General features: G+C 37.7%; 1 long non-coding RNA gene across 1 annotated transcript; it reads right to left on the reverse strand.

Annotated features, from left to right (window-relative positions):
• Positions 1-984: 984 nt before the first annotated feature.
• LOC149523919 (uncharacterized) lies at positions 985-10,900 on the reverse strand. Its single transcript, XR_016350255.1, has 2 exons — positions 6,620-10,900; positions 985-3,006 (listed from the first exon to the last, which is right to left on the reverse strand). It is a non-coding gene; the product is annotated as an uncharacterized LOC149523919 (long non-coding RNA).
• Positions 10,901-12,372: the final 1,472 nt, after the last annotated feature.

Genomic DNA, 12,372 nt, shown 5'->3' on the forward strand with positions numbered 1-12,372 from the left:
CTAAGCCTCCCACCACAAGTTTTTCATGCAAACCCTATTTGCTTTTCCTTTGGTATTTATTCCTTAAATATTAGTTTATAAGCTATGTTTTAAGTGCATGTTGAGATTGCTGATTTAGAGATGAAGTCCGACAGCCATTTGAACCACTTACAGCAGACAAATCACAGAACACTTAGGAAATACACATTTTTAAGTTGCATTATTCAAATAGCTTTCTAGTGTATTAACATCTTTTCACTATGTACAAATGGAGAGCTCCCTATTTTGCAGTCAGGCAAAAGAGATGTGAGTGAACAAGGAGGATATTCATATTTAAAAAAAAATCAATTTTCTAAGAAAAGCCTGGGTTCAGGGACAGTCATACAGTTATTTATTTTAGAAAACTCATTTATGCCTATTTAAAATAAGGACAATTGTGCAGAAAGTGAGAGTTTTTATGCCCTTGTTACCAGGAAGGGAGTACATGTGAATAGGCACACTGGGCTTATTACAATGGCCAGGATAATTGCTACATAAGAAACAGATGGCATGAAAGAATTCAGAAGCTAGACATGCCATTATTTGTGCCATTCACCAGTACTGGTATGTATGTTATTTCTTGGTTATAAAAATAAGGTATTTTCAGAATTGCATCATAAATAGCAAGTGTACACAGTTGAAAAAGTTACCATTCGAGCCAAATTTAGAGATACAGTACCCTACACTGTATTTACACCAGAGTAAAAACAGATGAAGAGGTTGTTCCTTTGGATGAAATGAAATTATGATGGTATAAAACTAGTTTGAGAAGTGTTACCTGTCTGTCGAACAGAATCAGGAAGGTCAAAGATGTCTAAAGACACTTCCCAGAGAGTTATTAGATAACCCGACTCATCCGCTTAGGGATGGTGTTTCAGGTTGGGACCCCTATTCCGTATCTGATCACCGGCAGAGTGTCAGCGCTTAGATTGAGATGGCGCGTGAAATAAAAACTTAAGACTTGGGTTTTCAGTGATAACCACAAGACTATATTAAGTGAATTAAATTTAACAAACAGTAAAATTTGTAAAAGATGGTATACCTCTAATTAACGTATAAGGGGGTAGTCCCCTGTTAGATTACATGGACAAGAAGGGGAAGTCCCTTCAGGTCCCTATCCCTACTTACAGAGTCTACGGCGATGGGAGGACGATTGAGGTGGTGCTGGCGACCTTCAATCCCTTGGCTATTTGAAAGCCTCAGGAGAGGAATGACCAGGCGTCCCTTGCCGGCTGTCTCTGGGTCGAAGCTGGCGACCTCAATCCGTCGGTCCTTCCGGACCTCAAGAGAGGAACAGCCAGGAGTCCCACGAAGAGCTGGGTAGAATTGCGGACTTCACCTTCCATGAAGAGTGATTCTTCAGGCCCTTCGGTGCCTCTGGAACCGGCGATGGAAGCTAGACTCTGTCTCTACCTACCTAACCTTAACCTAAAATAAAACCCTAAGCTAACACGCGACGCGCCCGACGTACAGACTCGATGACGGCCGAAATGCTTTGACCCAACGCAGCCTGACGAACAAACACGACGACGTGAACTAACCTACCTAATTACTAAACTAACTAGTCCTAACCTAAGTGAGAAGGTCTGGCCTTCCGTCAGCCTAACTCACAGAAAAATACTAGATTATATAGACTGGAGGGAACATAGCCTTCCGCTAGCCTCTCCAGATAAAGCTTTACAAGACCTTTTGCATACGCTCACTCACTCTCTAAACCTAAAGCCTAAGCCCGACGCAAACGACGCCCTGATCTCAGGATAAGCCCGAGGACCAGAACGAACCATCGTTCGGTCAGACCTTTTATAACCTGGCCTCATGAATATGCATAGGCCGCGATGGTTTAAAATGATTGGCTGTCAAATGATGCACCTGGAGCGTGGTACAAACTGATAGGTTGGTTTTGGAATGCTCATGCATATACATAACCTATGCAAATCATACCCAACAGGTAAGTGAGTGTTTAAAATCTAACAGTCACCTGTGGACGTGTCAGAATGTAGATCTTAAATGGATGACATTAGAGAGAATGTTCAGATACAAAATGGAGTTTTAGGCTCCATTTTGTAGACTTGCAGAATTTCCTCATCTTTAAGTTTACAGGTTCAAACAAAACAAATTAAATGTCATTTAAAAGATTATCAGCCCCAAACACTACATAGAGATTCCCATGGTCCCATTCACATTATCCAGATATTATACATTTGTATTCCTGCCTTACAGAAGTGTCTCGAATAGTCCTTTTCTCCCACTGGTGGAGTTGGGAGGACAATGTCCATGTTTGTTCAACTTCCTAATCACAAAAGATATCATACCACACTTCTTCTAAAATAAAATCCAATGAAGCCAATTGGATCTAACATCTATAAATGCACCTCTTAGTAGGTTCTTCTCCAGATTCTGCTTGCTTTATGGGCACAGGATCCATGTTCTTCTGCAGATTCTGCTTGCTTTATGGGCCCAGATTTTCAGTTACCATACAAACTAGAATAACTTCACTGAAGTCAACCAAGCTACACTCTTTTACACCAGTGATGACGTAGTGAAAAACATAGCTCAATTTCAATAGTCTAATCTTGAAGTGACATAGGCAAGGATGAATGTGGAAAGTTATGCCTCTTAAAGAAATGGACACAATCTCCTGACCCTCCTAGTAACTAGCATTATATGAAAGCAGTTGGAGATCCAGTAATAAATGCAATGCCTTCCAGAATACAAACTGTACCAAGAAAAAGCTGTCTGATGCCCTAAATAGGAAAGGTAAATATCAACTTCATCATATCTTCCACTCGCTTCCTCTAGTCTTCCACAGATTGGGCGACGAGCTTCAACTAGCTCAACTTTCTGCAAACACAAATAGTACCAACACATGGTTCCAGGAAGCAAGAAAACCAAGTGCCATCTTCTTCAGTCTTTTAGCTGCCTCCGTCCTTTAAGGATGGAGGGCAAGATTATGTCTTAATTTCTGAACTTTTTCCCAGACTCTTTCAGCTGAAAATAAGTGTAGTTGAGACAATAGTAAGGAAAAGAAAGTAATCTGTCAACTGCTTTTTAAAACAGTTTCTCAGCTGTCCAAAAGAGAATATTAACCCACATAGAGTTTCATTAACCATGAAAGAAAATAAAAGTGCTAATCTCCATGTGGATTATTAGATGTATGGGAATATAAAAATGCCCATTCTGTGTGAATATTTTAGTCTGAGAACATGAACTGATCCACCTTCTGTCAATCAGATAAAGCTTGCTGTTCCCCTTACTTAAATGCTTATATAAGGGCTGGAGCTTCTTTTGCTATCTGAAACAGAATGTGTCCCTTAGAATATTTTTGGTCAGCCAGTTCTGAGTTTATCAGTGAATTTAGAAGTCTTCACATTTCTATCTATAATGTGTGCACATAGACTTCCCTCCCTGCACAATTCTCCCATAATTCAAAACCAGTTGAACGGATTTTTCAAATCAAGTTTTACACACACACAAAAACCAACAGATTGTTTCAGCATTAAAGCTGAATTACTGAAGAGCTCATGAGCATGTGTAGCAACATTCAAAATGGATGCTTAGTTACGGCTTTAAATTACCTCATTGGAAAAAGCAAATATATTACATTTTGAACCTCTATTGTCCACTGAAATGGGAATATATAGTGGAGGTCAAGTTTGTTTGGGATGTTTTAGAATTTTGCGTATGTCTCGTGCATGATTGTTCTGTCATTACATGCAGAATAGCAAACAATGTTTAAAGCTATTATATAAATATCTCATATTCAAGGATCAAAGTAAAAAGTACATGAAAATTTACATGAGTAAAGGCTATTTTCATCAGCATGCTAATGTTTTGAAAGAGGCTTATTTTAAAGGATGTGGTCATTCTGGATGTTTGATCTTCATTATCAATCAATACTTTTTTTGTCCAAAAAAGTTCTTCATATCAGCCTCTTGTACAAATAGTTCTCATGAATGAATTTCACTTACTTTTTGCCTTATTGTTTGATTTCTCTTTATGGATGCCATTTTAAGTCCTTACATTTTGGCTCATTCCATTTCAATGCAGTTTTTCCCTCCTCAGGCAGAAACTAATAGTCATCTCTTAACCAAAATTATGAAATATCGGAAAGATACCTCTTCTTTGTACAAATTAATGTAAATTTCTTTCTTTCTTTCTTGTCTGAATAGACTTACATATAGTCTTAGACCTGTTTTTTAAAACACTCTGAAGAGGAAATGCTAAGGTTGTAATTAGTTCAACATTGTTCTTACTAGATTTCTAGCTCCAAAATGGTGAGAAAGCAAAACAGCTGGGCTGCTAAAAGAAAGTTGCAGATAATTTTTAAATCTCACAAGGCTACTGGCTACAAAGTAAATCTCTCTCAAATCTTCACAGGTCAGGAATTCAATTTGAATTAACCTGCTAACATTGACATATTATATTTGTTTCTTCCTTTGAATGCTCAGTTTTAAATTTGTCATGCTAGCACAACATCAGAATTCTAAAGTGCAGAACCTTGTATAAATCAGATGATCCAGTAGCTCTAAGAAACAGAATATTACAGCTAACATAGGTATCTTCAAACATAACAAATGAAGGGGAGCCACTATTCAAAGTATTTAAACTCATTCTGACTTCCATCTCTTCAGAAAAAGTACTTAAACACGTTCTTAACTGAATCCTGTGGTAAACCATGGGTCTTGGTCATAAAGCTAACATATACAGGATCAATATATTCTTAATCACCATTAATACACTTTAAAATAAAAATAAAAATGTTTCTCTCCCACTAGCAAATTCAATTTTTCTAGCCAAGGTAGTTTTGAAATAACAAAGGAGAGCATTTGCTTTTTCACATAGAAATTCCTGCAACAGTAATCATGTGACCATACTCACTTGATTGACCTATTCAGACAGAGACAAGGTTCACCAGGTAATATATTATTGGACCAATTTCTTTCAGTAAGAGAGCTTGTGCTTCTGAGGCAACAGAAATTGGTCCAGTAAGAGATACTGATTCACCCACTCTGTTGTTCCATTACCCTGGAACCAACACACCTAAAATAACACTGAATACAGCCTTTCAAATATAAACATACACAGCTTCACCTTCTTCTTATAAGTTTGGCGGCTACTATGATGGGAGTTTTACAGATTTAGTGAAATACCTGTCATAGCCGGGAGACCATCTTTGAAGAGTTTGGGAAAGCATGTGGCAAAGTTGCCATTGGCTTATTTCTGCTGAACACCCACCATCATTTATCGATTGTGGAGACTATTTCTATACCTTTAGTCAACTCAGACATTTGGTTTTCAAATTATTCAGTACACTGTATGATAGACTATTCAAATCCTCAGGCTTTTGATTCAAACTAGTTTATATCTAAATTGCTTTCTTCATTAAGCTCAAACTTCAATTTCAATATATTGAATGTATGTGTTGTTCAAAGCAACAAAAGGTCCTTTAATGATTTTAGGAACAAAGCCTATAAATTAAGACTGTCATTAAAATGTTGTTTATCAAGTTTTCCTGTATATGGTTTGACTTTTGTACCATGAAATCAATTAAGGTAAATCTGACACAGTTTGAAAAGGGAAAAAAATACACTCCACAAGAAGTTAGAATGCTTCAATTGCTCTTGGCTACACTCAATTAGAAATTATTCATTATGATGAAATTTACCCCTTGTGCAGAGCCCAGACAAGACTTATATTCTTGTTATGTCCCACTTAAGCCTTTAAAAAGTAGGCTAAGTGGCACTCAAGTAGTGGACAAGCCTTTATCAGGCCTTCTGCAAAGTAGTGGATCTGACATAATAAATTAATGTTTTTCATCCATCACAAATAAGCCTGATTCTCTATGTTAATGGAAATCAGCCCCAGATAAAGGCAAAAGTTAAGCAGGCTACAAATTCAAAAGCCTAACAAAATGAAGGGACTCAAAAAAAAAAAACCCACCTTTAAATGGTGTCAGGATTTTCTTAATCAAAATCACTTGATAAATATGGGAGATATGGGGAAAATATTCTAAAGACAGCCATTCCAAAAATACACATCAGCTACACAAATATCTCTGTCCTACCACTCGTTTCCCTGTGAGAACATCAAGTTTGTATGTTTATGTATTTCATGTCCTTTCTGTGAAAATTATAAACTTTTTTAAGGTATAGAGCTTAGGCTTAAAGCTTGGTGCTCAATGTCATATTCTGGCCCTGCTGTAAATTTACATAAAATGGTCAGTCTCCAAAGTAGATTATAAAAACTTCCATTTAAGCTTCTTGCTGATTCTTTAGTGAAGGGGGAAGAGGGAGGGGAAGGAAACAGAGAAGTCTGTCAAATATTTAAGAGTCCAGTTAAAAAGGATAGTTGTTCCTTTAAACTGTTTTGGACAGTGCATGCAAAGATATTGAAGCAAGAGTTAATCTTGACTCTACAAATACTGTGCATTTCTAAACCAATAACTAATGGCTGATTCATTTCCCAAAATTAAGAATTGTGATGGAGCATAGTTTAGTATGAATTTTTTTGGAATGTTAAATTTGTATCCTGTGTCGGGAGATAAGAATCAGAACCACAACCAACATCTGCTTCCTATGGGTACCAAAGAAATGATACTTACTTCCTGAATGTTCAACAAAAAGTCTGTAGATCTTCGAAGTGCCACTTTCCTGGGGTATGTCTAGACTGCAGAGTTTTTCTGGGATATCTCTGGATTCCAAGGAACGTGTCTGCTCTTCCAAATTTTTTTTCTGAAGCGCAGCGGTGTTTTTCTGGCTTCCCACTAAACCTCATTTTACAAGGAAGAAGGTTTGTTCTGAAAAAGGTGTTTTTTTTCTGACATTTTTCCCTGTGTAGATGGGCCAAATGTCAGAAAAGTCTTTTCTGAAAAAAAGAAATGGAAAAAGCTGCGTATCTTTTTCCGGAACAACTGTGTAGTCTAGACACTGCCCTAATGTAATACTTTAATGGTGAGAATCTTATAGTATGTCTGATACCACAGTATTCTTTCCACATCTGTAGTGAGCAATCACAAATCTACCAATCCTCATAATTAGAGCTGGGGGACATTTAGCCAATGCTTTTAGCTGAAAAAAGAAAGACTCGGAAACAAAAAAATATTATGAATTATCATCAGTTTCACTAAATTGTTAATGAAAAAAATTCCAAAGTTCAGAGCATTTGTTTTCACATTTTCAAAACCAAACATTTCAATGTTATGGTTTAAAGTCACTTTTCATTTGCAAATTTCCTTCAATTATTTTTTTTAAAAAGGTCAGAAACTGTTAAAAATAGTTGAAATTGAAATGAAAGGTTTCAGGTTAAACAAAATCTTTTGTTTAATCTAAAAATAAAATTTTGATTGGTTTTTAAAATGTACAATTTGCCAAAAAAATCTTTTTTTTTTTTTTTTGGTTTAGCTTAAAACTGTTTTGTGTTTTTTTCAGAATTGCCGGAGAACTGAAAAAAATCCAGTATTTGGACCACAACTCAGAACATTTGTGTGGCGACCTGATAAAATTAAATTCGTCTCAGCATTATCAGCCTTAAGTTAGATACATAGTCAAGCCGACAAGCAATTGATCTTTATGTAAGATTGTATGGGGCGACAAATGGGATGGATATTGAGCCATGACTTTTGTAGTCCCAACTCCTGTGGCTAGTGTTACACTACTATCATTTGATCTCCAACTTCCATGCAATATGTCTAAAGTAAGCTCTTAAGCATTGACCTCTTTTACTAGTCTTATGTCAATGTAAAATTATTTCCATAAATAATAAACCATATAGGAGAGTTTTCTGAAGAGGTAAGTTCAGCTAGCCTGTGCATTGAAGAGAAGCTTCATTTTCCTCTCAAATCATCTATCTAAAAATTGGACTGTAATGTAAAGGATGAATAGTTTGACATGCAGCTATGAATAAATGTAATGGATTTGAGAGAGATTATCTTTACAAAACCTGAAACATTTGTGTCTACTGTAGCTGAATTTAAAAAAAAATCTTTTTTTTACATGAGGCACTAGTGTGTGGAGCCATAAATATGGTGAGGGAGAACAGACCACCAAGTGTACTTTTACTACTCTTTGGGGGGAAAAAAAGAAAGGGTTGAACATGTCAGCCTTTAAGGCATGCTGCAGGTAACAGGTACAGACTAAGCAGCTGGGGATCCATCCACAACCCTTTGATGGTACACCATTTCTGCTTATTAGCCCTCAGACTGTGGCCATGTCAAAGGCTGAGACACAAACAGGGAGGGAAATTCTCACCATATTAGTCAAGGGGAGACACTTGGCCTCCAGCTGGAACCTAGGCTCTGGGATCTTCTGAAGACAGAGGGTCCCTGAGCCCAAATGTCTATACTACAGTTTTGCAGCTAGAGCCCATGTTAATGGACACAAGTGAGCTATGAGTGTTTGATTTCAGGGTAGGCATATCCTAAGACAAAGGAGCCAACAGCTATGCAGGTCTGGCAGACAAGATGCAGGGAGCAGCTCCATGTTCCTGGAAAGAGATGCTTTCCAGGACTTGGTGAAAAGGGTGCGAGTGTGCGTGTGCGTGTGTGTGTAAAGGGTGGTGGCAGCAAGCATTCCACACCAGTACCTTTACAGCCCTCAGCAGCTAACGGGACCAGGAATCTGATCACTTCCTCTCCTACAGCCCTTTAGAATTGCTGGTCTCCAGGGTAGTTATCCCCTTTGCACCCTGTCAGTGGGCCTGCCCTAAGAGGAGGGGAGATATCCCTTTGCCTTTAGCTGTGCAGGGAGAGTAGCCTTCTGGCTGCCAAGTAATCTGCCATTTTTCTGAAGGCAAGGAAGAAATCCTGCTCACTTTTCTTTATGGAATTAAGGAGTCAGGCAATCCATCTCCTCTGCATATCCCATTAAGTGTGTTGCAAGATGTGGCTTTCATTTAATAAAGAAATTTTGTGTTATTTGTGCAGTGTCTCATTCAAAATGATCCAGGTCCTTGAGTAGGGTTCATAGATGCTATGGTAATACAAATAAAATAAGCAGCAGTTATATCTATCTATTGGCTTTTCATTAGTACTCATCACCACTGCACCTAAGTATGTTCCAAGAAAACAAATTGCAAAGTCCTTTAGGAATTGTGTGAAGTCTCTGACTTATCTTCCCATTATCAGTTATAGAAAGTTTGCTTGGTGTTGGGATTTTGGTCATTTTGCACTGGCAGACATTTCTCTACACAAACACTTTGGAATGAAATATTTAGATCCAATACTTGCATCTCATGTATCTAAAGCATTAGCAAATACTCCATCACTAATATCTAGAAGCGTGATCTAAAGCTCTCTGAAGTCAACAGAAAAGAATCCCAGGAATCTAGGCACGTCACTATATCTTTGCCTTTGCAGGTTGCAACCACAGCCTATGAAGTGTCCTTTCTGCTCAGCAAACAGCCATAAAGGAAATTGGTTAAAATAATATCTTATAGTATATATAAGAATAATTTTCCATTGCTGTTTAGAGAAAAGGACATTTGCAAGTGCTGAAAATTAAGAGTACACTGCACTTGAACCTTCACCAGGGCAAACGGCTTTCTTTTAAGTTAAGAATCACACATTATCATCCTTACTCTCATTACATTACAATTTCTGATTAAGAAAGGCTATCAGCAGTGAGTTATGTGTAAATCTAATGTCATATTGTACTGGCTTTTAGATTGACCTGAGATTACTAATCATCTATGTTTTTACACTAGATTAAATTCCAAGTGTCTGGAGATGAAAGGGCAGCAATACATACATGCTTTTACACTCTCACATTCTTGGACAGCTCAATAAGGACAATACATTATTCAAAAAGGAAAAGCTAATATTTAAAAGCTGAACTTTGTTTTACATATTTCTATACTTAAAAAAAGGTAGTTTTCTGCCGAAGTGTCACCGTGAGTTGAAATACCGCCACTCATTCAATGGTAGATAACATTTAAAAGGCTTTTAAAAAGAGAGATTTGTTAATGCATATTTTAAAACCAATCATTAACTTGTGATCTTTCATGACAATATATATAGAAGTCATAGGACAAACACTAATTAGAAATAGAGCGGTCACTAGCACATTCAAAATCCAGTTTGAACAATAACTCATTCAGTTATTTTTAAGGATATTAAGAACTCACCTGAAAGGATGTTTTATTAGCAAAAAGCTGATGTTTTCATTGAAATTCTAGGGGGGTTTATTTTTTTTGTTTTTTTTTTACAGTCATACATTAGCAGCAATTGCTTCCATGTTCGTTCTACCATAAGTTTGCAAAATACTGTGCCAATGATTTCCCTTCTGTATGCTTCTAAAGCTATCAATAGTCCTCAAAATGTAGAAGGCAGTGTTGTATAAGACTGAGCACAGATGAAGCCAAGAATTCCCAAATTCTAATCCTGAATCATGTTGGGGTTTTTTTTAAGGCCAGAGGAGACCATTGCAATCACTGAGTCTGACCTCTTCCATGTCACAGGCCATAGGTGTTCATGCCAAAATCTCCTGCATCAATCCTAGTATCAAGCTCTTAAAAAAAACAGTCTGTTAATCACATATAAAAAGCCAACATTGGTCTTCTTCACAGGTTTGTTTTAAGTACTGATGTACTGTGTTTTGTAAATGCTGAAAAAATGGTCTTTTCAAAAAAATGTACAGGAGGCCCCCGACATGCAACCACCTGAATTCAGAACCTCTACACTTACAACAATTTTTGTAAGTGCGGAAGGGGCCAGAAACCCCTGGACTTATGTCCTTGACCTGCAATTACGATGGCGCATGGCACCTATCGTAAATGAGGACTTGAGTTACGATGCCCCTGACTTGTGACGCTTCCCCAGGAATGGATCATGTCACAAGTCAGGGGCCTCCTGTATCTACAGAAATAGAATTTTCTACTCCACATCCAATAAATTAGAAGATGTAGTTACATAGAGTTTATCATCTATGGGTATGTCTACGCTTGCAGCCTAATTTGAAATAGGGCTGCAAATGTAGGCATTCAAAATTGCAAATCAAGCCAGGGATTTAAATATCCTGCACTTGATTTGCATCTTCTTGGTCGGGCGCCATTTTTTGAAATTGATAAGACCGGACTAACTTCCTGCATCTACACACGGCAGTGAAACAGCCATTCGAAATAAAGCCCTATTTCAAACTATCTGTTAAACATCATTGCAGGAGGAATAACAGGTAGTTCAAAATAGGGCTTTATTTTGAACGGCCGTTTCACTGCCATGTGTAGATGCGGACAGTTAGTCCGGTCTTGTCAATTTCAAAAAATGGCGCCCGACCAAGAAGATGCAAATCAAGTGCAGGATATTTAAATCCCTGGCTTGATTTGCAATTTTGAATGCCTACATTTGCAGCCCTATTTCGAATTAGGCTGCAAGTGTAGACATACCCTCAGAGTTTGTCTGTAACTGCAGGAGGCAAAAGCTTTCATGAGTAAAACCCACTTCATCAGATGAATTGGAGTGAGAGTTACAGAAGCATGGATATATAAGGAAGACATTGCTTATGTTACTGAGGCTAATCAAGTTCAGGTGGGAGTGGCTCCTTCACAGCCTTTGATGAAGAGATGTGGATATCTAGAAAGGGAAAACAACTGCCTTTGCAGTGCATTAACCAACTGAGATCCTTATTCACTCCTAAATAGATGAAGATGACACTTTGATTTCAATACAGATACAAAGGCAGGCTGTTTAACAAGCCTAGCTGCTCAAGAAGTTCAGATTCCCAAATATTAATAGTATTTTGGTGGATTCTTTTGTCCCTCAGTCTGGTTTATGGATATATCTACAAGCCCTCATGTTAGATAAGTGGGAAAAGTAGCGTAGCTCTTTCGAATTAATTCCAATTCTGAAGTGCGTGCAGATATAATGGAGACACTCTGGAGCACTTATAAAGAGCCAGGATAATATGTTAGCATTGCCATACACTGTTGAAGAGCACACAATACATTTCTGACCATGCTCATGTACAACAGTCTCATTAGCTGATAAAGCACAGTTGTTGAGACATAGGCTGCACCTTTACTTTCTTTGTCTTCAATCACTAAGATGTGTGGCATTTCAAAAAGTCAAGTGGGAAGGATTAGACTCTGCTGGAAAAAAAAATCTCTGAAGAGCAGATAAATACCAATCTGAATGGAAAGCACATTTACAAAGGAAGGTAATGGAGAAAGCACTGTCCTTTAGTAGTTTTACTCATCCGGAGTACAGGGACAGGTTATCCATACCGTAAACCACAATGCAAGACTCTACCAAATCACGTAGTCAAGCCTACAAGTGGCATGTAAGGGTACGTCTAGACTACTGGGTTTTGTCGACAGAAGTTTTGTCGACAGTATCTGTTGACAAAACTTCTGTCGACAAAGAGC

Source organism: Pelodiscus sinensis, chromosome 9 (genome assembly GCF_052426305.1).
Source record: "Pelodiscus sinensis isolate ZL-2025 chromosome 9, ASM5242630v1, whole genome shotgun sequence".
Classification (NCBI taxonomy): domain Eukaryota; kingdom Metazoa; phylum Chordata; order Testudines; family Trionychidae; genus Pelodiscus; species Pelodiscus sinensis.